Raw genomic sequence first — 27,506 nt, 5'->3', positions numbered from 1 at the left:
CTCATTGGCCACTTTATTAGGTACACCTTGCAAGTAACAGCTTGGACCCCCCCCCCCCCCCTTTTGCCTTCAGAACTGCCTCAATTCTTTCTGGCATACAGTAGATTCAACACGGTGCTGGAAACATTCCTCACAGATTTTGGCCCATACTGACATGATAGCATCACGCAGTTGCTGCGGATTTCTCGGCTGCACATCTATGATGCGAATCTCCCGTTCCACCACATCCCAAAGGTGCTCTACTGAATTGAGATCTGGTCACTGTGGAGGCCATTTGAGTATAGTGAACTCATTGTCATGTTCAAGGAACCAGTTTGAGATGATTTGAGCTTTGTGACACGGCGCGTTATCCTGCCGGAAGTAGCCATCAGAAGATGGGTACACTGTGGTCATAAAGGGATGGACATGGTCAGCAACAATACTCAGGCAGGCTGTGGCGTTTAAACGATGCTCAGTTGGTACTAAGGGGCCCAAAGCGTGCCAAGAAAATATCCCCCACACCGTTACACCACCACCACCAGCCTGAACCGTTGATACGAGGCAGGACGGATCCATGCTTTCATGTCGTTTATGCCAAATTCTGACCCTACCATCTGAATGTCGCAGCAGAAATCGAGACTCATCAGACCAGGCAACGTTTTACCAATCTTCTATCGTCCAATTTTGGTGAGCCCGCACAAACTGCAGCCTCAGTTTCCTGTTCTCAGCTGACAGGAGTGGCACCTGGTGTGGTCTTCTGCTGCTGTAGCCCATCTGCTTCAGGGTTCGACGTTTTGTGCTTTTAGAGATGCTCTTCTGCATACCTCGGTTGTAACGAGTGGTTACGTGAGTTACTGTTGCCTTTCTATCGGCTCGAACCCGTCTGGCCATTCTCCTCTGATCTCTGGCGTCAACAAGGCATTTTCGCCCACGCCACGTTCAAAGTGACTTAAATCACGTTTCTTCCCCATTCTGATGCTCAGTCTGAACTTGAGCAGGTTGTCTAGACCATGTCCACATGCCTAAATGCATCGAGACGCTGCCATGTGATGGGCTGATCAGATATTTGCGTTAATGAGCGGTCGAACCGGTGTACCTAATAAAGTGGCCGGCGAGTGTATATTGGCTACTGACATCACCGTCACTGATTTTAAAAGTTAACAGTACGTAACATATTCCTGGAAATGAAGACTAGAAATTAAACTGGGTAAATGAGAGGTGAGCATGTTTAATCGATCCATTCCATGCAGATGCGGTTGAGGATATCGTTGTCAGCTTTAGCTCGGCCCAAATTCATCATACTGATCAGTGCTCCATTCGGTCTCCGGAATCACGTCCGTGTAGTTTTTAGAATGCAATGAAGAGATTATGTTTTCGTTGTTGGAAAGTAATGTTTACAGTTTCAGCTGGTATAGCGTGAATAGCTACTTTTGATACACGTGGAATGTAAAAGTATACTTTGTCTCTTTGGGGATAGTACATTGTTATAATTCACTGTGCAAAGACTGAAGTACTGTATCTTTGAGCTTCTTAAAATATAAAGATATTTGGTCTATGGCACATTTCAAGTGTCTGATGTCTAGAATATATCAGTTTACTTTTTTGTAGTATGGATACACGCATTTCAGTGGAAACAAACATGAAAACTAGAAGGATGTCTAGAATAGAACTTACTGTGATTTACTTACCTTTTCAACATAGCTTAGGTTAGTAATTTTGCCATAAAATAACAACAAAACCCTGTTTTTAAGTCGTACTTGTTTCGTTGTCTTTTTACACTGAGGTGCTACTTTTTGTCTTTTCAACTTCTACGTTGTATTGTTCTCTTCGTTACACTTTAGAATGTAGCCAAGTGTGCTGAATTCACAGCCAAACTTCTCAATTTAACTTTTTCTTTTTTTTTTTTTTTCACTGCAGTCTGTTTTATAGTTTCTGATGTTGTCTGTACACTATCATGTGCATGTACTGTATGCAACAGGGGTGGACAATTCTGGGCCTCATGGGTTACAAGGGAGGGTGGGCTTTCCACTCTCAGCTCCTGATTGCTATATTGACAGCATCCCTTCAGCCGCTACTTAATGTGTCAGCACTAATTAAAAGTACTAGAATAGAATGCATCCTCTAAAACCTGTTTTACTCTGGCCTTCTGAGGCCGGAGTTGTGCACCCCTGATATACTGTATCTGGATATATGTGTACTGAACGCGGTAACTTTTTCCAATACGTAGCATCTTTCACAAGCATACTTCTATTTTTATTCCAAGAATAAAAGAAACATTTAGAAGAGCAAGTGAAAGTGACTGGATCCTGAGATTACAATTCGGTAGGATGTTTTCTCTCAACTTTTTAGGGAAACAGCGTTCCTTTTCCGTAAAATACGCCCCTTACCAATAAACAGTAGTTTGACCCAATTTGTCTCATTCCTGACTTATTGTACCACACCGAGGCCAAAGCAGACAACCTGCAGATTTTAAAAACTGGACCCTTCACAAAGGGGATGAGTAGGTAGCCAGAGGAAGAGGAGTGGTAGGGAATCATCAGGTCCTGTAAGTATCTGGGTATTTCAGTGGATGGCTTCTGCTGTTCTCTGGGTCCGTTATCGTAATCATTTTGTTTCTTTCCGTACGTACAGGTTTCTTCAAGAATATTATTTGTTACTTAGTTGATGCTTTCATGTCTGACGGCATTCTTACGGCAATCTACCCACTTATGAGCCTTAGCACATTTACTGGGACAATTCGGGGAAAGTACTGCGCTTACAGGTACTGCAAGAGCAGCAGAAAGTGGGGCTTGATCCAGTGACCGCGTGGTTACAAGTTGACGCCACTCTGTGTAACACTATCTATATTGGGAGAGGGAGAGGGAGAGGGGGGCTACATGCTCACTGCTTTTCTCGCATCTTATCGTCCACCTCAAATACATACACCGGAGTACAGGTCTCAGCCGACAGTAGAGCAGCTGGAGCTGCTACTTTGGATCCGAAGGTGCCCGGTTCGAATGTCACCCTCGAACAAGATACTTCACCTAGGCTGCTCAAATAAAAAAAATACCCAGCTGTATATGTGGATAATTGCAGGTAGCCTAACGTTACAAGTCGCTTCGCAGTAAAGCGTCACATAAATCAATATACGTGAATACGCTTATACAATTATGCACGCGGTGCTGCGGAAAAAGTATTCGACCCCATCCTGATCTCTTCTGTTTCATACTAAATTGTTTCAGAAATTAAAACAAAATCTAACATAAAACAAAGGCAACCTGAGCAAACCAGCTGGGCCTGCGTGAAAATGTATTTGCCCCCGTAGTAGATTTCCCCAAATCTATGAAACTGCATTCATAATGGGGTTCAGTTGAACTAGACGCAAGCAGGCCCTATTACCGCCAGCCCCGTTCAGTCAAATCAACACTTAAATAGAACTTTTTCAACAGCATGAAGTCGGTTAAAAGGTCTTACACAGTAACACACTATGCCAAAGCTGAAAGAAACTCCAGAAACGATGAGGAAGAAGGTGATTGAAACACCTCGGTCTGGGAAGGGTTACGACGCTATTTCAAAGGCTCTGGGACTCCAAAGAACCACAGTGAGAGCCATTATCTTCAAATGGAAATAACTTGGCACAGTAGCGAACCTTCCCACAAGTGGCCGACCTTCCAAAATTCCACCAAGAGCACAGCGACGACTCATCCAGGAAGTCACGAAAGAGCCGAGGACAACATCGAAGGAACTACAGGCCTCTCTTGCATCAATGAAGGTCACTGTTCATGACTCCACTATCAGAAAGACACTGGGCAAAAATGATATCCGTGGAAGAGCGGCGAGGCAAAAACCACCGCTAAGCGAGAAGAACGTTAAGGCTCGTCCGAATTTTGCCGAAACACACCCGGATGATCCTCAAACCTTTCGGGAGAATGTTGCGTGGACTAATGAGTCGAAAGTGGAACTGTTCGGAAGACAGAGGTCCCGTTACATCTGGCGTAAACCAAACACCGAATTCCACAAAAATAAGCAGCATACCTACGGTCAAGCACGGTGGTGGCAGCGTGATGGTGTGGGGATGCTTTGCTGCTTCAGGGGCTGGGAACCTTGCAATAATTGAGGGAAATATGAATTCCGCTCTCTATACCAGAAAATCCTAAAGGAGAATGTCTGGTTTTCGGTCCGTAAATTGAAACTCAAGCGCGACTGGATTATGCAGCAAGACAATGATCCAAAGCATATGAGTAAGTGCATCTCTGAATGGCTCAAAAAAGGCAAAATTAAAGTTCTGGAGTGGCCTAGTCAAAGTCCTGACTTGAACCCAATTGAGATGCTGTGGCAGGACCTTCAATGGGCAGCTCAAGCTCGAAAACCCTCCAGCGTGGCCGAACTAATGCAGTTCTGCAAAAAAGAGTGGGCCAAAATTCCACCGCAGCGCTGTGAAAGACTGATCTCCAGTTATCGGCAGCGTTGGGTTGCACTTGCTGCCGCTAAAGGTGGCACAACCAGATTTTAAGGGGGAAAAAATCACTTTTTCACATGGGTGATAGGTGTTGGATAGCTTTTTGCCTCAATAAAAAAAATAAAAAAAATTCAAAATTGAATTATGTGTTTATTCAGGTTCCCTTTGTTTTACGCTGTATTTCGTTTGAAGATCTAAAAGTATTTAGTATGCGATATACAGGAAAACAGAAGAAATCGGGATGGGGCAAATACTTTCTTCAGTGTATACACACACACACACAGTAATAGAAATTATTTGCCAACAATTGTAAACATTTCCAGAAAGAAAAATAGACTTGTAACCCTGCTCTTAAAATAAACCTGTAGCGCAAAGGAGGATGCTCAAGATTTTGGAGAAAAAAAATTAAATTTGATTTAAATCAAATCAGATTTTTTTTTTCTTCAAAAAAATACCAAGCCTGCCACACAAGCCACCGCAGTCCATCCGACGTCAACTAACACATCTGGATAGGAAGAATACGGAGGCAAAAAGTACACTTATCGACTCTGTTGCGGCACTCGATACTATCGTCCCCCAGGGCACGAGTGTCGAAGCAACACGCCTCGCCTGAACGCCACCTTTTCCACGGGGGTTCCGGGCCCACCGACCGACCGACAGACCTCCCGCACTCCACGCATCATTCGGGCTGCGTGTCCGCGCACTGCTATATAGCCCGGGTACCCAGGACTGCGTAGCCAAGCGTAACATCAGTACCAAGTTGGCTGAAGAGAGCACAGTCGAGGGCCTGATCTCCGCTAACGGTGAGACAGCCTACAGCGGGCAAGAAGAAGTGCGGCAGCTCGAAAACTGCTGTGCAACCAAGTACAGCATTGAATGCGAGCGAGCGAGAGAGAACGAGCGAGGCACCAGACATAATAAATAGATGCGGAAAAGTCTACAGCCAAGTAGGCTTTACATGACTGAACTCGGCGACAAGTTCATTGCGAAGTCTTATTTTCCACCGCCTCCGTTCCTGGAGGTACTGCAACACCAGGTCGATGCGCGGAGTGGACGGAGCAAGCCCCTATTCCATCTCCCTGTTCCAAAAATCAATTTAATATATGGTCCCCAGATAGGGCATGTATCAGGTATTGAACTGATAAGAACAGATTTTTTCTTTTAACTTCAACTTTATTAAAATAAAGATATTAATATCATACACAGTTAAACACAAATGTCAATAAGTTTACAAGTAAACAAATTAAAAACAACGACATTTCCTACGGTTGGTCAACAAAACTTACCAAGAGATCATTACATGAAATACATTGTCACAATACAGTAACATAAAGTCATTCACATACATATACATACATTCAAAAGTCAGAAAAAGGAAAACAACCCCCTTTCTGGCTTCAAAAAGTACAACTGGCCTACATCTGCCACACGCCAACATACCCACGAAAGGACCGTCCCCCAGTAGCAGCCTGACCTGAAACATCATATCACATACATGCATCTCCAAAACATATGAAATACTTCTTCAGGATTACAAAACATTGCCAAACCCCCTAAAACATAAGATCAAAGTAATAAACACCAAAAGCACATACACATATGATAAGTTAAATTCATCGATATCAAAAACCAGGTAAAAGTCCACAAGGTAAGCAAACGAAAACAAAGGCTCCTTAAATTCTGTGAACGAAATACCATGCACATAAAATGGACACGTATTAATTAAGCAAGAATAAATATAAGAAAGAAATTTAATAAATATAGAAGGGGTTAAGACACAAGAAAGTACAAAAAAATATTTCAAAGAGATGCAATTCCATAAAAGCAGATGTCCATCTTCATAACTTCATGGTGAAATTAAGCAAGGTTTAGCAGAGAAAAACCACACGACCAGGAATCCTGAGCGCTATACCATGGGAACTCTTGCCATGCTTTGATTCCAGCACTGGGAAACGAACTGGACACAAAGACTTAGAAGGGATGCGATCCATCCTGAGCGCGCAACATGTTCCCTTAGCAGTTACACACACACACACGTCGCTGCTGCCACCTTGCGGTCGGTTGACGAAGTGTTGCAGTTTGACAGGTCGCCCCTACAACGACAGCCAGTGCGAAGGCGCGTAAGAAGCACTTCTTGATCCATTCATTCATTCAACACTCTTTATATCTCAAGAAACAACCCTTCATCACACGCTTTTCACATTTCACGCGAGAAGAAAAAGAAGAACCTCGATACAACAGCTACATAAAGCCACATACGTGACGCTCACGCAAAGCGACAACATAGTATGAGACGCACCACTCGAGACTTCTTAGTAAGAGATGAGCGCTTCTGTTTTTTAACAGGACATTTTCCCCCCTGGGAGGGGTACACCGTTCCTGGAGATACTGCAATACCAGGTCGATGCGTGGAGTGGACGGAGCAAGCCCCTATTCCAGCTCCCTGTTCCAAAAATCCATTTAATATATGGTCCCCAGATAGGGGACGTATCAGATATTAAACTGATAAGAACAGATACTACACTTGATCTTAGCCAAAAGGCCGAGAAGCGATACTGAGACACGGAACGGGCTGAGGACCGCCTTCTCGGCCATATAAAACCGGACCAAGGGGACTCGCTGTTGCCGCTTCCAAAGCAGAGCCCTAGCAAGAATGAATTCGCTGTCAAAAGCTGTCATGTGCATCTTGCAACTTTATTTTATGCCACATTCTCGTGCAGTACGCCAGTGGTAAAACACTGCGAGCTCGTTCATATTATCATAAGCTGTGACGCACACCAATGCAATTTCAGAAACGTTTCAACCGGATCATAATTGTCGGCAACCACAAACGAAAGTAAAACGTGTATCAATAAAAACGTCCAACTAACTTGCAAAGTAAAAAATGACAACAAACACATTAATATTTCACATAAATTGCGGAAGTACACTGCCACGTGACTGGGGTCAAATTGCGGGGGGCGGGGAAGGCGAAGGAGCGCACAACTCCGCGTTAGCGGTCAGTTTGCGATCGCGAAGAAGTCGCGCGCACGGAGTGGTCGCGCGCGCGCGCACTCGTAGAGCTCCGTCCGTCTGCATTTGTACGCTACAAGAAGCGCCCAATACACATCACGAGCGCTTCCGGAAGGAATCTGACGATAATCGCCGTTAATCCACTCAATTCATGGTTGGATATTGATTCCAGCGGTGCTTCGTAATCATCATGCCGACTTTTAAGAACGTGACAGAGTGCAAAGAAAACCGCCTTTGGCTCGGAATTGGACTCGACTCATCCGTGGGATGTCAGCTCCATCACACATAACTGTAACACGTCCGGACTGAGGGCATTGGTTAGAAACCTTGCCATGGCATGATACACACCGCAGTCCTCACTTTCCAAAACCATCAAGACGGATAGGACTCCAAACCACTAAGTAGTCGTTTCATCTTTTGCTATGATGATGATGCACGATCAAAGTAACAATACACCCATTTTTGTACCCATATAATGGATACGCATGGAGATTTCCAGTAAAACACGAAACTACACATTTTTACACTACTCTGTCTGAAGTCAGCCTGTAGTGTACTCATTCCACGCCGACTTGTTACCCGAATCTGTAGTGCCCGGCTTCAAGGTGTTTGTGACCGTTCTGGTAACAAAAAAATACCCTGATGTATGTTGCGAGTTTAACGGGAAACGTACAAGTGCTGCGAATCACTTCAAGGTACCGTTATAGTTATTGCAGCACAATGAATGATACCGCCGCCCTTTGCACTGTTAATAGTCGTTACTCTTGAAGTTGGACATACCCACTCCATACATTCTATCTCCCTGGCTACTGTACATCGTATCATTTCTCTTATATTATATTAGCGCAGGAAAAGAGCACCGTAGCCCAAGAACTTCACCGTACCGTATTCGTCGAACAGACAATAAAAGTACCGTCTTTGTTTTTGCTGCCCCCCTCCGGCAATTCGGAGCAAAGCAGATTTTGTCGCTCTGTAGTACCCTTGAACAAAGGCACTTAGGCCGAATTGAAGAAAACAGCCGAATGAATGTGTAAAACGCTGTAAACTGGACAAAGGTGTCATGTGAAGATTATTATTAGTTATAATAATCGCATACCAAGTGAAGGTGCTGACCGTAGTTTTGCTGCCACCGGCGGAGGGAAGGTCAAATCACAGCAGCCGCGTCCTAAGTTTGTTTGTGTTAAACTCACCGAACTCGAATTGTTATGAACAGATCACGATATTTGCCGACGAGGAAAACTTTATTGTTTCACTGTGTGGAACAGTAATGTCTCCATTCAAAATTTCTCTCGCTTGAGCCAACAAAACAACAACTGTGTGTGTCAGCAGAGACAAGCACGGGGACGCAGAGACCCGGTTGAATGTAGTATCATGGAGGACACTGACTGGCAGCCTGAAAGTTTACTCTTAACATTTTCATTGTTCCCGAGGAAAGAGTTACATGTGCGGAAACAGAGGCTACGCGAGCAAGGTTCTCAGTCAGTGGCGTTCGTTCGCCTCCATCTCGGACTCCTGGGCCTACTACGCCGGGGCATTTAACCCACCTGCAGGATCGCCGCTGTACCGGCGTGGACAGTTCAGTTCCGTCCGTGAAAAGCGCTTTCGTCGTTTGTCGTCCATGGAGCACGACGCGATTCGGCTCCGACACAAGTGCTCGTGCTCGTGCTCCTTCCGAAACATTTATCACACACCGGCGGCGCTTGGCTTGTTGTTTTGTCCTCCGGCCGGCGACGGTCGAGCGGCAGGGACAACGGCGACCCCGGGGTGTCCCACCAGCCCGGGTTTCTTCGGTGTCGCAGATAAAAACAGCAACTCGGGGTAAAAAAGAAAAAAGACAGAACAGAAGCGGACGAAACGAACTAAAAGGATTCCGTTAAGAAACACACGGAACTGACTGCACTGTGTGTGGTCTTTGTCCGCATTCACTTCGCATTGATTCACAGTCGCACCCTCGACACACTGACCACAGACAGTCTCCATCGCGGGCCTCCTACAGGATATACATTTCTTTAAATATACACGACATGATGATACATTTTGTGGTTTAAACAATGTTACGCACACCTAGACTACATGAATGATGATGCAGCCAAACACCGATGCTGTACACGAGGACAATGCCATGCTGCTGCCCTAACCGTACACAACAAGTTGACCTCGTGACTCAGCAAAAAAATTCGCCCCACGATCAACACACACGCAGAGTCGAAGCGAAGGACTCACAGTTATTTATAGTGATCGAAACTGTACTCACTGACGAGGCTGAAGCTGTCCTGTGCCAAAGCGGTCCATGACGATTTGTCCAAACGCTTACGCGGGTCGCGGTGGCACCGTGATTCCTCCCTGAGGATGGCCTTGAGCTCTACCCTTCTTGCCTTTGCCTTTGCCTTTGAGGGCGGGGAGGCGAGGTCCTCGGCCTATTCTTTTTCATCATACAAGAGACACCGAGACACCGCCCCCCCCCCCCCCCCACACACACACACACACACACACACACACTGTGTTCTGGGTGTTCCCCGGCGCTTTTTGCAGTTTGTAGTATCTCGTACGTATCCTTGGCGGAGTTCTGGAACTTTCTCACAGCATAAATCCCCAACCCAGATACACTGAAAGGGCGCCGTTATAACCAGCCCGCACAAGAAAGATGGAGCAGAAACGGCTTCACGAGCTCTAAAACATTTAAAAACGCTTGCCACTCGCCAACAGCTTACTAATCAACAAACCCTTTTTTTTTGGTCCCACAATAAAACTCTAGAGTTCATGATCTTTTTAAATAGTCCAGTATTAGTCATTGGTCAATATTCCAGTCATTTCTCCGTTCAGCAAGAGCTGTACGCAGACAGAAGTACCGACAGGAACGAATAATTAAGAACGCAACCCTGCCGCTGTACCGTTCGCTACTGCGACACAATAAAGACCACGAAGGGTTACGCTGCAGTGGAAATTTACATCCCAGTTCACCCCCTTATTTTAGCAGATGCTTTTCTCGGAAGCGCTGTGCGGGTCGGGGTTAAAAAAAAAAAAAAAAAAAAAAAGTGCATTTCACAACTGATTTTCTTGTAATTTCATCGAATAAGGTTATTTAACTTTTCATAAATGAAAGACGTAATTTCAAAACGTCTATTAAGGCAGAATAAATAACTGTTTGCAACCAGACACGAATTCATTGGGTCCAGATAAAAAAAAAAAAATAAAAAAAAAACAACAACAAACCCTAGGACAATACTGCCTAGCTAGGACCAAAACGGTATTGTCCTACACTCTATTAAAATACTGCAATATTCAAAAGCTCAAGCACAAAAACACATCCAAACGATTTTATCATCAAAACCTTTCTCTTCACAAACACGGCAGAGGTTTTTCACTCATCCAAGCACAAACTCATCTTTCCGAATACAACAAGAAGGAGTGGAAAAAACATCGGAGTTTAAAAACGGCTATGCCCTACAGGAACAAAAATTGGGACTTTAAAACCCTTAACCTTTAATAATAGTGTAGGTCCGAGAAGCGATTTCACAGCAGAGGAGGAGTTTCAGATGCACTTTTTGATGTTCCGGCGGGGTAAGTTTTTAAACAAATCGGAGGTAAATCCAATTGGAGAACAACTAATTTAGATGAAATAATGTCACCTGCACGTTACAGCATGATTGCGACGAATAGTGTGAAAATTCATGTCTTTGAAACTAGTGCTGAAACAGCTTTTGAATCGATGTCCTGAGTTGGGCGTCCATCTGGAGGAAGCCGCCTGCCGAATGAATGTGAAGCGACACAATGGACATCATCAGGCAAGAGGGACAAGGGACACAAGACAAGACCTTACAGTGAATACAAGTGCAGTTAGTTACTTGCCCATGATTCATACAACTCAACAGGGCCTAGAGGAATTATTATGCGGGGGGAAAACACGGGCGGACATGATTTCCGCGCTCGCTCTCCGCTGCTCCTTGTTATTTAACTGTTCATTAATTGCTAGTAAGTTTGTCCAAAGCAAATGTGAGGATAGAGCTTTTTTGGAGGAAACTGAATTACAACACGCTTCCATTGCAACAAAATGCAAGCAAACAAGTTCGTCAAAATGGTGCTGTCCGTCTCTCATTGAAACACTCACTGCTTTTATTTGTTGCCAATTATTATATATATTCTGTAACACTGATTACACATTCAAACGATCACATCTCCAGTGACCCAGTTAACTTCACGTATATAGTCTTCCAGTTTCAAAATGCTTTTTTTTTGTATGGTATAAGAAAAGAATGATAAGATAACACTAGTTCAGTTAGCAGGTTAAAGTTGTTCAGTTCTGTTTTGTGCTCTGGTTTCATCAGAAATTCTAATATACTATTTAAAAAAGAGTACTACAAGTATTTCTTTAAAAAATGAAGAACACAGTGTGAACAACATGCTGAATACACGGTCTGAAGGCAATTCGAAATCACATGATATTTGAACGTTGAATATACGTGTGAGATTCCACATAATATATTGCGCAAAGTTCAAATCACTATATAAAATTAAATTTCCACATTTCCAACATCCTGCTGTGCTGAACAGTATGATTCATGCCAGATTACAGAATAAATCGCCAAACCCGACCCCTGTAGACTAGTGTGCGTGCCTGATTTGAAACCGGACCCTAAAGGACAGAACTTGAAACAGCTCAACCTGCAGACCAGGCTTAACATCCCGAAACGTTTGCGAATTTAACACAAAAAAGAAAAAGAAACCTACGAACATCTAAGACTTAGAGAAGACAACCAATTTTCTGCTCCGCAATAATAAATAAAAACTCGAGCGTTCATCATTCCAAATACAGCAATTTCCCCGTTCAAATGCAACAAGAAGACCGCCGGTACCCAAACACAGATTTCGACATCCGTTATTTTAATAATAATAATAATAATAATAATGATGATGATGATGATGATGATGATGATAACAAAGGTCTTACTACTGTAGGCCACCGCAACCTAATGAAAATCGCGAACCGACATTATTGTTTATTATTGTAGCGGCAATTTTACTTTTGGATTTACTCCTACACGCTTCTTCTCTCCGAAGCGACGTTCGAGTCCAGCCAGGTAAAGAAAAGCGCATTTCACAGCAGTCGGTCGTTGAATCGCCATTTGAATGCGTCGAGTCGTGCGTCGCTTCGCATTAGACCGTGTGCCGAAAGAATAAATGATGCAAATATACAGTAGTAGAGAGCGACACACGATGGACGATGGAAATCATTCAAGCAAGGCGAGAGACGTGGAGCGGGACAACGCCTTTAGCTTGCGTACGATTCCAAGAAGTTAGGCGTTTGTGTTGTGTAAACATTTCGGTACATGATCATGATCTGTACTCATATACTGTCGGAAGCCTTTGCAAAGTTTGTCCAAAGCAAATATCAATCATGTGGCTACAGCTTCTTTGGGGGAAATTTCAGAGGGAATGCCATTATAATACTAGGCCGGAATGTAGGCCGCCTTGTTGCCAGGCATTTCGACTCCGCAGCACAGATTGAAAGGTACAGTCGCTTCAAAATGAAATGTTTTCGCCCTCTGTTGACTGCGGGCGGGCAGATGTGTCTTCCAGTTTGAAAGCCTTCTCTGTGTTTGCCTAACATATAGTATGGAGTAGCGACCGACAAACACGGCATGCAGCGATGCGTACATCGTTATTCCCAACACGTGTGAAGGTACTTTTCCTTTCCCGTGGTACGTGTAAAGGAATGAAAGGGTGTACGCAGCACTGTTTCGGTGCGGCCGTTTTGTTAAAGGTAACCTTCCCTGACCGGGAATCGAACCCGGGCCGCGGCGGTGAGAGCGCCGAATCCTAACCACTAGACCACCAGGGAGGATGTGTGCAGGGCTTCGCCCCCACCCTACCCATGCTTCTCTGTGTGACAACTGGACAATCATTTTGCTTCAATTTAATTTGAATATCATTTTGAGCATCCAAAAGCTGTATATTTACTATATCACACCGATACATAAGGACATGTTTTGTGTTGTAAAACAGTGAGCTGAAAATTTATATAATTACGAGTATTAATGTATGCTACAATACAATACTTATAAATGCCTTCCTTATTCATTGCGGTCCAAAGGGGGTATTGTCCTAGGGGGCTTTCGTTCGTAAATGTATATGGATATGTTCGACACGCGTCTTTCATCGCACCCTTCTGCACCTCTGTTAGCTGGCGAATGTCACTCTGGGTTTCCTTGATCTTGGAATCCCGCTTTCTTCTCCATGGGGAGGGGGGCAATCTCTGCATCTTGCGATCTTGATCTTATAGCCCACCATCTCCAAGATTATTGTTGCAGTGGCACATACAAGCTCATTGGTTTCTGTGATGGTGGTAATGAGTAGAGCTGTGTTGACATCGGCGTGCATCTGTTCTAAAGGGAGTTTGTCAGTGAGTGGGAGAAGTTGGGTCTGGGGATTAACTGTATTCAGTCCGGCCATGACTCGCATGGTCTGTACGGTTGTGTCAGCCGGTTCTGTGACCCTGCTCTCTTCCATCAGGGGTAGCCCTTCATTTCCATGCTGCTGAGTGCCATGGCCATTCTGTTGCATCCTCTCAATCTCCACATGTGACAGTAGCAAAGGTCAGAGGAAATGAAGAAGGCCAAGTGGTTGGAGAAAACGGATTTGACAAACAGGAGCGAGGCAAGAGAACGTTTGATCGAGTTCTGCAAGAGGAACAATCTGTTCAATTCGAACACTTTCTTTCAGCAACGGGATTAAAAGCGTTATCAAAGAAGAATACACCTGGCATAGATGGTATTCCCCGTGCTCAGTCAGGGGCTGCTTTAAACTCTGCTGCCAATCCCGTGCTCCTTCTTTCAGGGATGCTTTTATGAATGGCTAAGCAACGGTTTTCATACTCAAAGTCAATTTCTTGTCTCCCTTTGTTCCCCTTGTCTGCTTTCCATTATGTGTCCCTTCACATTCACATTTATTCATTAGGTAGGTGGCTTCTTCCAAACCGACGCCCAACTCAAGACATTCAAATGCCCCTTCAGCACCACTTTCAAAGACATAATGGGAATTTTCACTTTTCCTCACAATGTCGTAGCTTGTAATGTGCAGGAGGCATTATTTCAATTAGTTGCTGTCCAATTGGATTTATCTCCGATTCATTTTGAAAACAAAGTGCATCTGAAACTCCTCATCTGTTGTGAAATCGCTTCTCGGACCTTTCGGCTCCGATTTTTAATTTTTTTCCTGAACCGTTTTACGCTTTTAAAGGTTAAGGGTTTTAAAGTCCCAGTTTTTGTTCGTATGGAGCATATTTATACCTGTTTCTAAACTCTGATGTTTTTTCACTCAAAATCAAAGCACTTCATTGTCACTTCACCATTGTCACGCCCTCCACCTCGACAACAAGCAACACCTGTGGCTGACCGCGATCCGGGCACATAAAAGGACAGCCCGGACTGCAGGAAACTGTGGAACCTTGTTCAGCCTTGTTACTCACTTGCGCTTCGTGTATAGCTCTCCTGACCTTCTAGATTCCTCGTCCTCGCCATTTTCGTTGTTCCCGTGCGCGCCCCTGTTTATCTACGACTTTCTGGATTAGGTCTCTCGGGTCCCCCCTTCGGATTTCGTTCGCAGATCGATGACCATTTGCCCGTTTTCTTGACATGTCTCTTGGATTACCCTTTGTGAAACCTTCCAGTGCTCCGCACTTGGGTCCGGCACCTCCGTTCCGGGGGGAAACCACGACAACCATAACCACAAGCGTGCAGGTGGTGAAAATGTTTGGTGCGTTCTCCGCAGCTGTTTGGCATAAGTGGCAAATGTACAGGCCACAAAAAATATTTACACAATAGACACCTGTGCAGTATTCACATAATACAATATACATGTAGGGCTCAAGATGTACAGATAATATGCAATACACACGGGAGGTAGAGTGGGTTGTGCGTGTGGTGGCGTTATTAGTTAGAGTTCGACAGTCTGATGGCCTGCAAGAAGAAGCTGGTGCGGGACCTGGTGCTGCGATACCGTTTGCCTGATGGTAGCAGCGAGAGCAGTCCATGGCTCGCGAGTCTCTGATGGTCCTCCGTGCTTTCCTCACACACCGCCTAGTGTAGATATCCTGCAGGCAGGGACGGACTGGGAGTAAAAAAACGGCCCTGGATTTTCCCCCAAATAGGCCCCACCACAACTACAAACAGCCGCTACTATCTCACAATATTACAGCAGTCGATGTATCGCATTTATAGCAAATAACATCACAAAACCCATGGTGATTGAAATAAATTTATTATTGTATGAACTAAAATACTTGAAATCTACATAAAAAGAGCAGAATGCAAAAATGTATAATACGACATATAATGATAAACCTAGACTCTAGAAACCTGAAAGAACAGAACTATTCTATTCCTGCAGGGAGGGAAGCTCACCTCCGATGATGTGCTGGGCTGTCCCTCTTTACTCAGATGAAAATGAGGATCTTAATGAACAGCCATATGTCGCTGTAGATTTTGAGAGCATAATAGAAATGTCAGGAGGGGAATGAATTTGCGTTTTAACTGTTTTAATGAATTTTAATAAGGTTTGGCATTCTTATGGTTGGTTAATTCTATACCATTCTTTTTCATGGCTGATTTTAAAATCTTAGCTTTAAATGTCAGAGGACTGAAGAATGTGTTAAAAAGAGCAGCAATGTTTGATAGAGGTAGGGGGTGCGGTGGTGCAGTGGGTTGGCCCACAGTCCTGCTCTCCGGTGGGTCTGGGGTTTGAGTCCCACTTGGGGTGCCTTGCAACGGACTGGCGTCCCGTCCTGGGTGTGTCCCCTCCCCCTCCGGCCTTACGCCCTGTGTTGCCGGGTAGGCTCCGGTTCCCCGTGACCCCGTATGGGACAGGCGGTTCTGAAAATGTGTGTGTGTGTGTGTGTGTGTGTGAGTGTGAGATAGACTTGCATCCTCTGCCTTCCGGTTACGTTTCTTACAGGAAGTCCACCTTCGGGACCAGCGGGACGTGGCCATCTTCTCTGGGGGTTGGAAGAAAGGTAGATCGTGCTGGAGTGTGGGTGGCGTCCGCTCCACAGGTCTCGGCATTCTCTTTGGCAATCAAAGTTTTGGGAAAGTAAGTACATTTGCCGTCGTACAGGGTAGAGTACTAGGAGTGGACACCACCTGTAGGGGACAGTGCATCCGTGCGATGTGCTTCTACGCTCTGGTAGAAGCCGCATCCCGCATAGCTCTTTTGGAAGAGCTGGCCCCCTTCTGTGCCGGTAATAGACATTTAATAATTGGTGGCGATTTTAATATATATCTGGAGGGTAAAGAGGATGTTGGTATCAAGCATTTGAAGAATTTTATGTCTAGATTTGGTCTTTCTGATGATTTCAGAGTATGCAGCCCCAATCATCCGGGCATTACTTGGTGTAATAGTAGAGGAGCGGAAAGTCGCCTAGATTGTATTTTAGCTTCCGACACTCTTGTTTTTAAACAGTTCCTTCTCTCTCCTTATTGGCCGATGGGGGACCATTTGATGGTTGAGGCTACGGTTTCCACAGAGGCCCCGTTACACGGCCCTGGGTACTGGAATCTAAACATTGATATCTTGAAGGAGAAGGAGTATAGGGACCCTTTTTATCGACATTTTACGGTGTGGCAGGAGTTCAAACCTGTTTCGCATCGGTGGGAAGCCATCGAAACGAAAGCGCGGACTATTACCAAACAGTATTGTGTCCGTAGGAAAGCTCGATCCTGCAGAGCCCTTCGTAGAGTGGAAAAAAAGTTGGGAAAACTTTATGGCCACCATAATAACGGGAAAGATTTTAATAGTGTCAGAGACACGGGGCTAAAAGCTGAACTGAGGCGATTATATGACCAGCAAGCTAGTGCTCTCCTCGCAGGAGCCCGAATAAGGGAACTGGAGGAAGACGAAAAATGCTCCTCCTTCTTCTTTAACGAAGTGAGGGAGTCTCTCTGTAATGGGGTTGGCAGCCAAGTCTCCATCAATGGCTTCCTCTGGGAGTGGGTGCCCCAGCTGAGTGGGGTAAGACAGGGGTGTCCGCCGTCTCCCCTTCTCTACGTTTTGTACGTGGAGCCACTGGCGGCAGCAATCTGGGCCCACCCGGGAATAGATGGGTTGGGCTGCTCATTCCGGGAGGCAGTGGTAAGGCTGATAAATTGGCCAAGTACGCGGACGATACCACCTCGTTTTGTGCTCTGACTGGTCACTCGCCCAAGCGCTGCATGTGACTCACGCGTTCGGGAAGGCCTTGGGTTCGGCGCTCAGCTTCGGGAAGACAGAGGTAAAGTACTTCGGATTCTGGGGAGTGAGAAAAGATATCTTTCGTGGTCTCTCGCTCTGCAGGGGTCCCTTCAGAGTGCTGGGTGTGAGTTTCCTTTCAGAAGGAGCGGCCCAGGTCAACTGGGAGAAGCGCTTTGCGACAGATGGACGGAAGATGGGGCTTTGGAAGGCTAGGTTCCTGTCCTTCCTGGGTAAGATGTTGATTCTGAAAGTCGATGTCCTCCCGACCTTACTTTACTTAGCTCACGTCTACCCCATGCCTCGCAATTTACGGAAAGAATTTGTTAAAGATGTGTTTGGTATGCTGTGGGGTGGGAAACATGAGTATGTGGGGAGGGAGGTGATGTACCTAGGGAAGGACAGGGGTGGAAGTGGGGGGTCCCTGACTTCTCTCTGAAATTCGATTGCCTTGGGGAAGACATCTGGATCCGAACTCAGCCAAAAGGGTTCGACAATAGGATAGAGGATGTAAACCGGCAGTGCCTTCACGAAAGATTGCCCGTGATGGAAAAGCTTTACAGGGACAGGTTGACCGGACGTCCTGACTGCCCGTGACCCCAGTGTTCAGGTGCGGAAACGATTGAACATGTTTTTTGGGATTGCGGTTATGCCAGGAAAGTCTGGTCACTGGTCGAGCCCTTGTGCAGGGAGTTAGACGGCGAGATGGCGTTGACTTTTGGTCACATTATGAAGGGACTGTCCCCCAAGGTGAGTAAAGCAGCCTCTGGCAGGATGCGGTTGACTGTAAGTTTGACAAAGAGAGAATTGTGGGATGCACACGTTAACCTTGTCCGAAAGGGGCTGAAAATGGGAGCCTATGGTGATTTTTGGAAAACTCAAGCTGGACTGAAGTTCAGGATAAAGCGGGATGTGATCGCCTGGGGGCTACCATGAGGCAAAGGACAGCTGGAGAGGCCTCACGGAAGAATGCTCTTGAAGCCGTGAAGATGGACATCTGCTTTATGGAATAGCATCTCTTTAAAAATTTTTGTACTGTCTTGTATCTTACTCCCTTGTATATTAATATATTTATATTTCTTTTTTATATTTATTTTCTTTTAATATGCATGGATTCTATGTGTATAGGATTTTGTTCACAGATTTTACTAGCCTTTGTTTTTCTTTTGGTTACCTTGAGCACTTACAATTCATTACAAGGGACAGTCCTCTCATGGTTGTGTTGGTGTGTGGAAGATGTAGGTCAGTTGTGGGAAGCATTGGTGGGAAGCTATCGAAACAAAAGTGTGGACTATTACCCATAGTGTGTGAGTGACAGAGAGAGTGTGTTCCACTGATGTATGGATGAGTTTGTAAGTAGTGTATCTAGCAGTGTAAGTCACCTTGATGAATTAGGTGTGTGGACTGATAACACTACATGAAGTTCAGTGGAAGTCGCTTTGGAGAAAGTCATCTGCTAAATAAATGTAAATGTATTAGTAAGGGAAGAAATAAAAATTCCTGTAGGCAACATACCTGTTTTCTTTCTTGTCACATGTTTTCTGCTGTTGTACAGAGATTTCCTGGACGTACTGCAATACCGCATGCAAAGGAGACAGATCAAGTTTTTGTTCCAAAAAAAAAATTCTATTTAACACATGGTTCTCAGATATACCAATGAGTAACCAGGTGTATCAAACACACAGAACACACCACCGCTGACAGTGTTGATGCTGAGGGCCACCCTACTGCCAGAAAGGTATTTTACATCATTTCACTCCAGGCCGTTGTATCACCTCACAAGGTCTTTTCTCGGCCCACCAAGTTCAAGCATCAAGAGGCTAAATTGGGGAAAAGAATCCCTTCCTTCGGACCATACTTTGACTTTAGCAACAGAAAAAAAAATTTGATGACGGCTAAGAGGCACCATTTCAACTATTTTGGTTTCATAGGGGCGGCATGGTGGCAGGGTGAGTAAAGCTGCTGTCTCACAGTGACTGGGGTGACATGAGTTCGATCCCTGCTCAATCTGCGTGGAGTTTGCATGTTCTCCCCATATCTGTGTGGATTTCCTGCAGGTGCTCCTGTTTCCTCCCGGAGTCAGAAGTCATGCTGTTTTGTTAGATTGATCACTCGTAGTCGATAAGAGAGACTGTTTTTCAGTGACGTATGGACCCGGTGTTAGTGTATGTAGCACTGTGCTGTAAGTCACCTTTGGTGAATAAGGTGTAGCCTGGTAAGACCGCATAGCGTTCATTCGAAGTTGCTGTGGAGAAAATAACCTCCTAAATAAATGAACGGAAACATCCCACTGACGTCTTGCCGTGTTCCCATTAGCAAGGGCGCTACTGTCACCTTGCAGTAGGTTTATGAAACTTGCCGGTACGCCTTTGTGCTGCGGTGACACTATCCGTACAGTTGTGTAAAAAGGTTCGTTACTGAGTAGTCTGAGAGCAAAATGTGGAAGAAATACACTCACTGGCCACTTTATTAGGTACACCTTGCAAGTAACAGCTTGGACCCCCCCCCCCCCCCCCTTTTGCCTTCAGAACTGCCTCAATTCTTTCTGGCATACAGTAGATTCAACACGGTGCTGGAAACATTCCTCACAGATTTTGGCCCATCCTGACACGATAGCATCACGCAGTTGCTGCGGATTTCTCGGCTGCACATCTACGATGCGAATCTCCCGTTCCACCACATCCCAAAGGTGCTCTACTCAATTGAGATCTGGTCACTGTGGAGGCCATTTGAGTATAGTGAACTCATTGTCATGTTCAAGGAACCAGTTTGAGATGATTTGAGCTTTGTGACACGGCGCGTTATCCTGCCGGAAGTAGCCATCAGAAGATGGGTACACTGTGGTCATAAAGGGATGGACATGGTCAGCAACAATACTCAGGCAGGCTGTGGCGTTTAAACGATGCTCAGTTGGTACTAAGGGGCCCAAAGCGTGCCAAGAAAATATCCCCCACACCGTTACACCACCACCACCAGCCTGAACCGTTGATACGAGGCAGGACGGATCCATGCTTTCATGTCGTTTATGCCAAATTCTGACCCTACCATCTGAATGTCGCAGCAGAAATCGAGACTCATCAGACCAGGCAACGTTTTACCAATCTTCTATCGTCCAATTTTGGTGAGCCCGCACAAACTGCAGCCTCAGTTTCCTGTTCTCAGCTGACAGGAGTGGCACCTGGTGTGGTCTTCTGCTGCTGTAGCCCATCTGCTTCAGGGTTCGACGTTTTGTGCTTTTAGAGATGCTCTTCTGCATACCTCGGTTGTAACGAGTGGTTACGTGAGTTACTGTTGCCTTTCTATCGGCTCGAACCCGTCTGGCCATTCTCCTCTGATCTCTGGCGTCAACAAGGCATTTTCGCCCACGCCACGTTCAAAGTGACTTAAATCACGTTTCTTCCCCATTCTGATGCTCAGTCTGAACTTGAGCAGGTTGTCTAGACCATGTCCACATGCCTAAATGCATCGAGACGCTGCCATGCGATGGGCTGATCAGATATTTGCGTTAATGAGCGGTCGAACAGGTGTACCTAATAAAGTGGCCGGCGAGCGTATATTGGCTACTGACATCACCGTCACTGATTTTAAAAGTTAACAGTACGTAACATATTCCTGGAAATGAAGACTAGAAATTAAACTGGGTAAATGAGAGGTGAGCATGTTTAATCGATCCATTCCATGCAGATGCGGTTGAGGATATCGTTGTCAGCTTTAGCTCGGCCCAAATTCATCATACTGATCAGTGCTCCATTCGGTCTCCGGAATCACGTCCGTGTAGTTTTTAGAATGCAATGAAGAGATTATGTTTTCGTTGTTGGAAAGTAATGTTTACAGTTTCAGCTGGTATAGCGTGAATAGCTACTTTTGATACACGTGGAATGTAAAAGTATACTTTGTCTCTTTGGGGATAGTACATTGTTATAATTCACTGTGCAAAGACTGAAGTACTGTATCTTTGAGCTTCTTAAAATATAAAGATATTTGGTCTATGGCACATTTCAAGTGTCTGATGTCTAGAATATATCAGTTTACTTTTTTGTAGTATGGATACACGCATTTCAGTGGAAACAAACATGAAAACTAGAAGGATGTCTAGAATAGAACTTACTGTGATTTACTTACCTTTTCAACATAGCTTAGGTTAGTAATTTTGCCATAAAATAACAACAAAACCCTGTTTTTAAGTCGTACTTGTTTCGTTGTCTTTTTACACTGAGGTGCTACTTTTTGTCTTTTCAACTTCTACGTTGTATTGTTCTCTTCGTTACACTTTAGAATGTAGCCAAGTGTGCTGAATTCACAGCCAAACTTCTCAATTTAACTTTTTCTTTTTTTTTTTTTTTTCACTGCAGTCTGTTTTATAGTTTCTGATGTTGTCTGTACACTATCATGTGCATGTACTGTATGCAACAGGGGTGGACAATTCTGGGCCTCATGGGTTACAAGGGAGGGTGGGCTTTCCACTCTCAGCTCCTGATTGCTATATTGACAGCATCCCTTCAGCCGCTACTTAATGTGTCAGCACTAATTAAAAGTACTAGAATAGAATGCATCCTCTAAAACCTGTAGAACTCTGGCCTTCTGAGGCCGGAGTTGTGCACCCCTGATATACTGTATCTGGATATATGTGTACTGAACGCGGTAACTTTTTCCAACACGTAGCATCTTTCACAAGCATACTTCTATTTTTATTCCAAGAATAAAAGAAACATTTAGAAGAGCAAGTGAAAGTGACTGGATCCTGAGATTACAATTCGGTAGGATGTTTTCTCTCAACTTTTTAGGGAAACAGCGTTCCTTTTCCGTAAAATACGCCCCTTACCAATAAACAGTAGTTTGACCCAATTTGTCTCATTCCTGACTTATTGTACCACACCGAGGCCAAAGCAGACAACCTGCAGATTTTAAAAACTGGACCCTTCACAAAGGGGATGAGTAGGTAGCCAGAGGAAGAGGAGTGGTAGGGAATCATCAGGTCCTGTAAGTATCTGGGTATTTCAGTGGATGGCTTCTGCTGTTCTCTGGGTCCGTTATCGTAAGCATTTTGTTTTTTTCCGTACGTACAGGTTTCTTCAAGAATATTATTTGTTACAAGGGGGTGCGGTGGCGCAGTGGGTTGGACCGCAGTCCTGCTCTCCGGTGGGTCTGGGGTTCAAGTCCCGCTTGGGGTGCCTTGCGGTGGACTGGCGTCCCGTCCTGGGTGTGTCCCCTTCCCCCTCCGGCCTTACGCCCTGTGTTGCCGGGTAGGCTCCGGTTCCCCGTGACCCCGTAAGGGACAAGCGGTTCTGAAAATGTGTGTGTGTGTGTGTGTGTGTGTGTGTATTATTTGTTACTTAGTTGATGCTTTCATGTCTGACGGCATTCTTACGGCAATCTACCCACTTATGAGGCTTAGCACATTTACTGGGACAATTTGGGGAAAGTACTGCGCTTACAGGTACTGCAAGAGCAGCAGAAAGTGGGGCTTGATCCAGTGACCGCGTGGTTACAAGTTGATGCCACTCTGTGTAACACTATCTATATTGGGAGAGGGAGAGGGGGGCTACATGCTCACTGCTTTTCTCGCATCTTATCGTCCACCTCAAATACATACACCGGAGTACAGGTCTCAGCCGACAGTAGAGCAGCTGGAGCTGCTACTTTGGATCCGAAGGTGCCCGGTTCGAATGTCACCCTCGAACAAGATACTTCACCTAGGCTGCTCAAATAAAAAAAATACCCAGCTGTATATGTGGATAATTGCAGGTAGCCTAACGTTACAAGTCGCTTCGCAGTAAAGCGTCACATAAATCAATATACGTGAATACGCTTATACAATCATGCACGCGGTGCTGCGGAAAAAGTATTCGACCCCATCCTGATCTCTTCTGTTTCATACTAAATTGTTTCAGAAATTAAAACAAAATCTAACATAAAACAAAGGCAACCTGAACAAACCAGCTGGGCCTGCGTGAAAATGTATTTGCCCCCCTAGTAGATTTCCCTAAATCTATGAAACTGCATTCATAATGGGGTTCAGTTGAACTAGACGCAAGCAGGCCCGATTACCGCCAGCCCCGTTCAATCAAATCAACACTTAAATAGAACTTTTTCAACAGCATGAAGTCGGTTAAAAGGTCTTACACAGTAACACACTATGCCAAAGCTGAAAGAAACTCCAGAAACGATGAGGAAGAAGGTGATTGAAACACCTCGGTCTGGGAAGGGTTACGACGCTATTTCAAAGGCTCTGGGACTCCAAAGAACCACAGTGAGAGCCATTATCTTCAAATGGAAATAACTTGGCACAGTAGCGAACCTTCCCACAAGTGGCCGACCTTCCAAAATTCCACCAAGAGCACAGCGACGACTCATCCAGGAAGTCACGAAAGAGCCGAGGACAACATCGAAGGAACTACAGGCCTCTCTTGCATCAATGAAGGTCACTGTTCATGACTCCACTATCAGAAAGACACTAGGCAAAAATGATATCCGTGGAAGAGCGGCGAGGCAAAAACCACCGCTAAGCGAGAAGAACGTTAAGGCTCGTCCGAATTTTGCCGAAACACACCCGGATGATCCTCAAACCTTTCGGGAGAATGTTGCGTGGACTAATGAGTCGAAAGTGGAACTGTTCGGAAGACAGAGGTCCCGTTACATCTGGCGTAAACCAAACACCGAATTCCACAAAAATAAGCAGCATACCTACGGTCAAGCACGGTGGTGGCAGCGTGATGGTGTGGGGATGCTTTGCTGCTTCAGGGGCTGGGAACCTTGCAATAATTGAGGGAAATATGAATTCCGCTCTCTATACCAGAAAATCCTAAAGGAGAATGTCTGGTTTTCGGTCCGTAAATTGAAACTCAAGCGCGACTGGATTATGCAGCAAGACAATGATCCAAAGCATATGAGTAAGTGCATCTCTGAATGGCTCAAAAAGGCAAAATTAAAGTTCTGGAGTGGCCTAGTCAAAGTCCTGACTTGAACCCAATTGAGATGCTGTGGCAGGCCCTTCAATGGGCAGCTCAAGCTCGAAAACCCTCCAGCGTGGCCGAACTAATGCAGTTCTGCAAAAAAGAGTGGGCCAAAATTCCACCGCAGCGCTGTGAAAGACTGATCTCCAGTTATCGGCAGCGTTGGGTTGCACTTGCTGCCGCTAAAGGTGGCACAACCAGATTTTAAGGGGGAAAAATCACTTTTTCACATGGGTGATAGGTGTTGGATAACTTTTTGCTTCAATAAAAAAATAAATAAAAATTCAAAATTGAATTATGTGTTTATTCAGGTTCCCTTTGTTTTACGCTGTATTTCGTTTGAAGATCTAAAAGTATTTAGTATGCGATATACAGGAAAACAGAAGAAATCGGGATGGGGCAAATACTTTCTTCAGTGTATACACACACACACACAGTAATAGAAATTATTTGCCAACAATTGTAAACATTTCCAGAAAGAAAAATAGACTTGTAACCCTGCTCTTAAAATAAACCTGTAGCGCAAAGGAGGATGCTCAAGATTTTGGAGAAAAAAAATTAAATTTGATTTAAATCAAATCAGATTTTTTTTTCTTCAAAAAAATACCAAGCCTGCCACACAAGCCACCGCAGTCCATCCGACGTCAACTAACACATCTGGATAGGAAGAATACGGAGGCAAAAAGTACACTTATCGACTCTGTTGCGGCACTCGATACTATCGTCCCCCAGGGCACGAGTGTCGAAGCAACACGCCTCGCCTGAACGCCACCTTTTCCACGGGGGTTCCGGGCCCACCGACCGACCGACAGACCTCCCGCACTCCACGCATCATTCGGGCTGCGTGTCCGCGCACTGCTATATAGCCCGGGTACCCAGGACTGCGTAGCCAAGCGTAACATCAGTACCAAGTTGGCTGAAGAGAGCACAGTCGAGGGCCTGATCTCCGCTAACGGTGAGACAGCCTACAGCGGGCAAGAAGAAGTGCGGCAGCTCGAAAACTGCTGTGCAACCAAGTACAGCATTGAATGCGAGCGAGCGAGAGAGAACGAGCGAGGCACCAGACATAATAAATAGATGCGGAAAAGTCTACAGCCAAGTAGGCTTTACATGACTGAACTCGGCGACAAGTTCATTGCGAAGTCTTATTTTCCACCGCCTCCGTTCCTGGAGGTACTGCAACACCAGGTCGATGCGCGGAGTGGACGGAGCAAGCCCCTATTCCATCTCCCTGTTCCAAAAATCAATTTAATATATGGTCCCCAGATAGGGCATGTATCAGGTATTGAACTGATAAGAACAGATTTTTTCTTTTAACTTCAACTTTATTAAAATAAAGATATTAATATCATACACAGTTAAACACAAATGTCAATAAGTTTACAAGTAAACAAATTAAAAACAACGACATTTCCTACGGTTGGTCAACAAAACTTACCAAGAGATCATTACATGAAATACATTGTCACAATACAGTAACATAAAGTCATTCACATACATATACATACATTCAAAAGTCAGAAAAAGGAAAACAACCCCCTTTCTGGCTTCAAAAAGTACAACTGGCCTACATCTGCCACACGCCAACATACCCACGAAAGGACCGTCCCCCAGTAGCAGCCTGACCTGAAACATCATATCACATACATGCATCTCCAAAACATATGAAATACTTCTTCAGGATTACAAAACATTGCCAAACCCCCTAAAACATAAGATCAAAGTAATAAACACCAAAAGCACATACACATATGATAAGTTAAATTCATCGATATCAAAAACCAGGTAAAAGTCCACAAGGTAAGCAAACGAAAACAAAGGCTCCTTAAATTCTGTGAACGAAATACCATGCACATAAAATGGACACGTATTAATTAAGCAAGAATAAATATAAGAAAGAAATTTAATAAATATAGAAGGGGTTAAGACACAAGAAAGTACAAAAAAATATTTCAAAGAGATGCAATTCCATAAAAGCAGATGTCCATCTTCATAACTTCATGGTGAAATTAAGCAAGGTTTAGCAGAGAAAAACCACACGACCAGGAATCCTGAGCGCTATACCATGGGAACTCTTGCCATGCTTTGATTCCAGCACTGGGAAACGAACTGGACACAAAGACTTAGAAGGGATGCGATCCATCCTGAGCGCGCAACATGTTCCCTTAGCAGTTACACACACACACACGTCGCTGCTGCCACCTTGCGGTCGGTTGACGAAGTGTTGCAGTTTGACAGGTCGCCCCTACAACGACAGCCAGTGCGAAGGCGCGTAAGAAGCACTTCTTGATCCATTCATTCATTCAACACTCTTTATATCTCAAGAAACAACCCTTCATCACACGCTTTTCACATTTCACGCGAGAAGAAAAAGAAGAACCTCGATACAACAGCTACATAAAGCCACATACGTGACGCTCACGCAAAGCGACAACATAGTATGAGACGCACCACTCGAGACTTCTTAGTAAGAGATGAGCGCTTCTGTTTTTTAACAGGACATTTTCCCCCCTGGGAGGGGTACACCGTTCCTGGAGATACTGCAATACCAGGTCGATGCGTGGAGTGGACGGAGCAAGCCCCTATTCCAGCTCCCTGTTCCAAAAATCCATTTAATATATGGTCCCCAGATAGGGGACGTATCAGATATTAAACTGATAAGAACAGATACTACACTTGATCTTAGCCAAAAGGCCGAGAAGCGATACTGAGACACGGAACGGGCTGAGGACCGCCTTCTCGGCCATATAAAACCGGACCAAGGGGACTCGCTGTTGCCGCTTCCAAAGCAGAGCCCTAGCAAGAATGAATTCGCTGTCAAAAGCTGTCATGTGCATCTTGCAACTTTATTTTATGCCACATTCTCGTGCAGTACGCCAGTGGTAAAACACTGCGAGCTCGTTCAT

The 27,506-nt window shown here is 44.9% G+C and overlaps 5 non-coding genes across 5 annotated transcripts; all 5 read right to left on the bottom strand.

Moving 5' to 3' along the window:
• Nucleotides 1-5,410: 5,410 nt before the first annotated feature.
• Nucleotides 5,411-5,608, bottom strand: LOC114909921 (U2 spliceosomal RNA). The gene has a single exon (XR_003797475.1). It is a non-coding gene; the product is annotated as a U2 spliceosomal RNA (small nuclear RNA).
• Nucleotides 5,609-6,780: 1,172 nt separating this feature from the next.
• LOC114909934 (U2 spliceosomal RNA) lies at nucleotides 6,781-6,971 on the bottom strand. Its single transcript, XR_003797485.1, has one exon. It is a non-coding gene; the product is annotated as a U2 spliceosomal RNA (small nuclear RNA).
• Nucleotides 6,972-13,196: 6,225 nt separating this feature from the next.
• trnae-cuc (transfer RNA glutamic acid (anticodon CUC)) lies at nucleotides 13,197-13,268 on the bottom strand. The gene has a single exon. It is a non-coding gene; the product is annotated as a tRNA-Glu (tRNA).
• A 12,477-nt stretch (nucleotides 13,269-25,745) lies between these two features.
• Nucleotides 25,746-25,943, bottom strand: LOC114909920 (U2 spliceosomal RNA). Its single transcript, XR_003797474.1, has one exon. It is a non-coding gene; the product is annotated as a U2 spliceosomal RNA (small nuclear RNA).
• A 1,172-nt stretch (nucleotides 25,944-27,115) lies between these two features.
• LOC114909923 (U2 spliceosomal RNA) lies at nucleotides 27,116-27,306 on the bottom strand. The gene has a single exon (XR_003797476.1). It is a non-coding gene; the product is annotated as a U2 spliceosomal RNA (small nuclear RNA).
• Between the last annotated feature and the right edge of the window lie 200 nt (nucleotides 27,307-27,506).

Source organism: Scleropages formosus, chromosome 2, assembly GCF_900964775.1.
Source record: "Scleropages formosus chromosome 2, fSclFor1.1, whole genome shotgun sequence".
Taxonomy (NCBI): Eukaryota; Metazoa; Chordata; class Actinopteri; order Osteoglossiformes; family Osteoglossidae; genus Scleropages; species Scleropages formosus.
The sequence above is the reverse complement of the archived record's forward strand: the minus strand, read 5'-3'. Positions and strand labels throughout refer to the sequence as shown.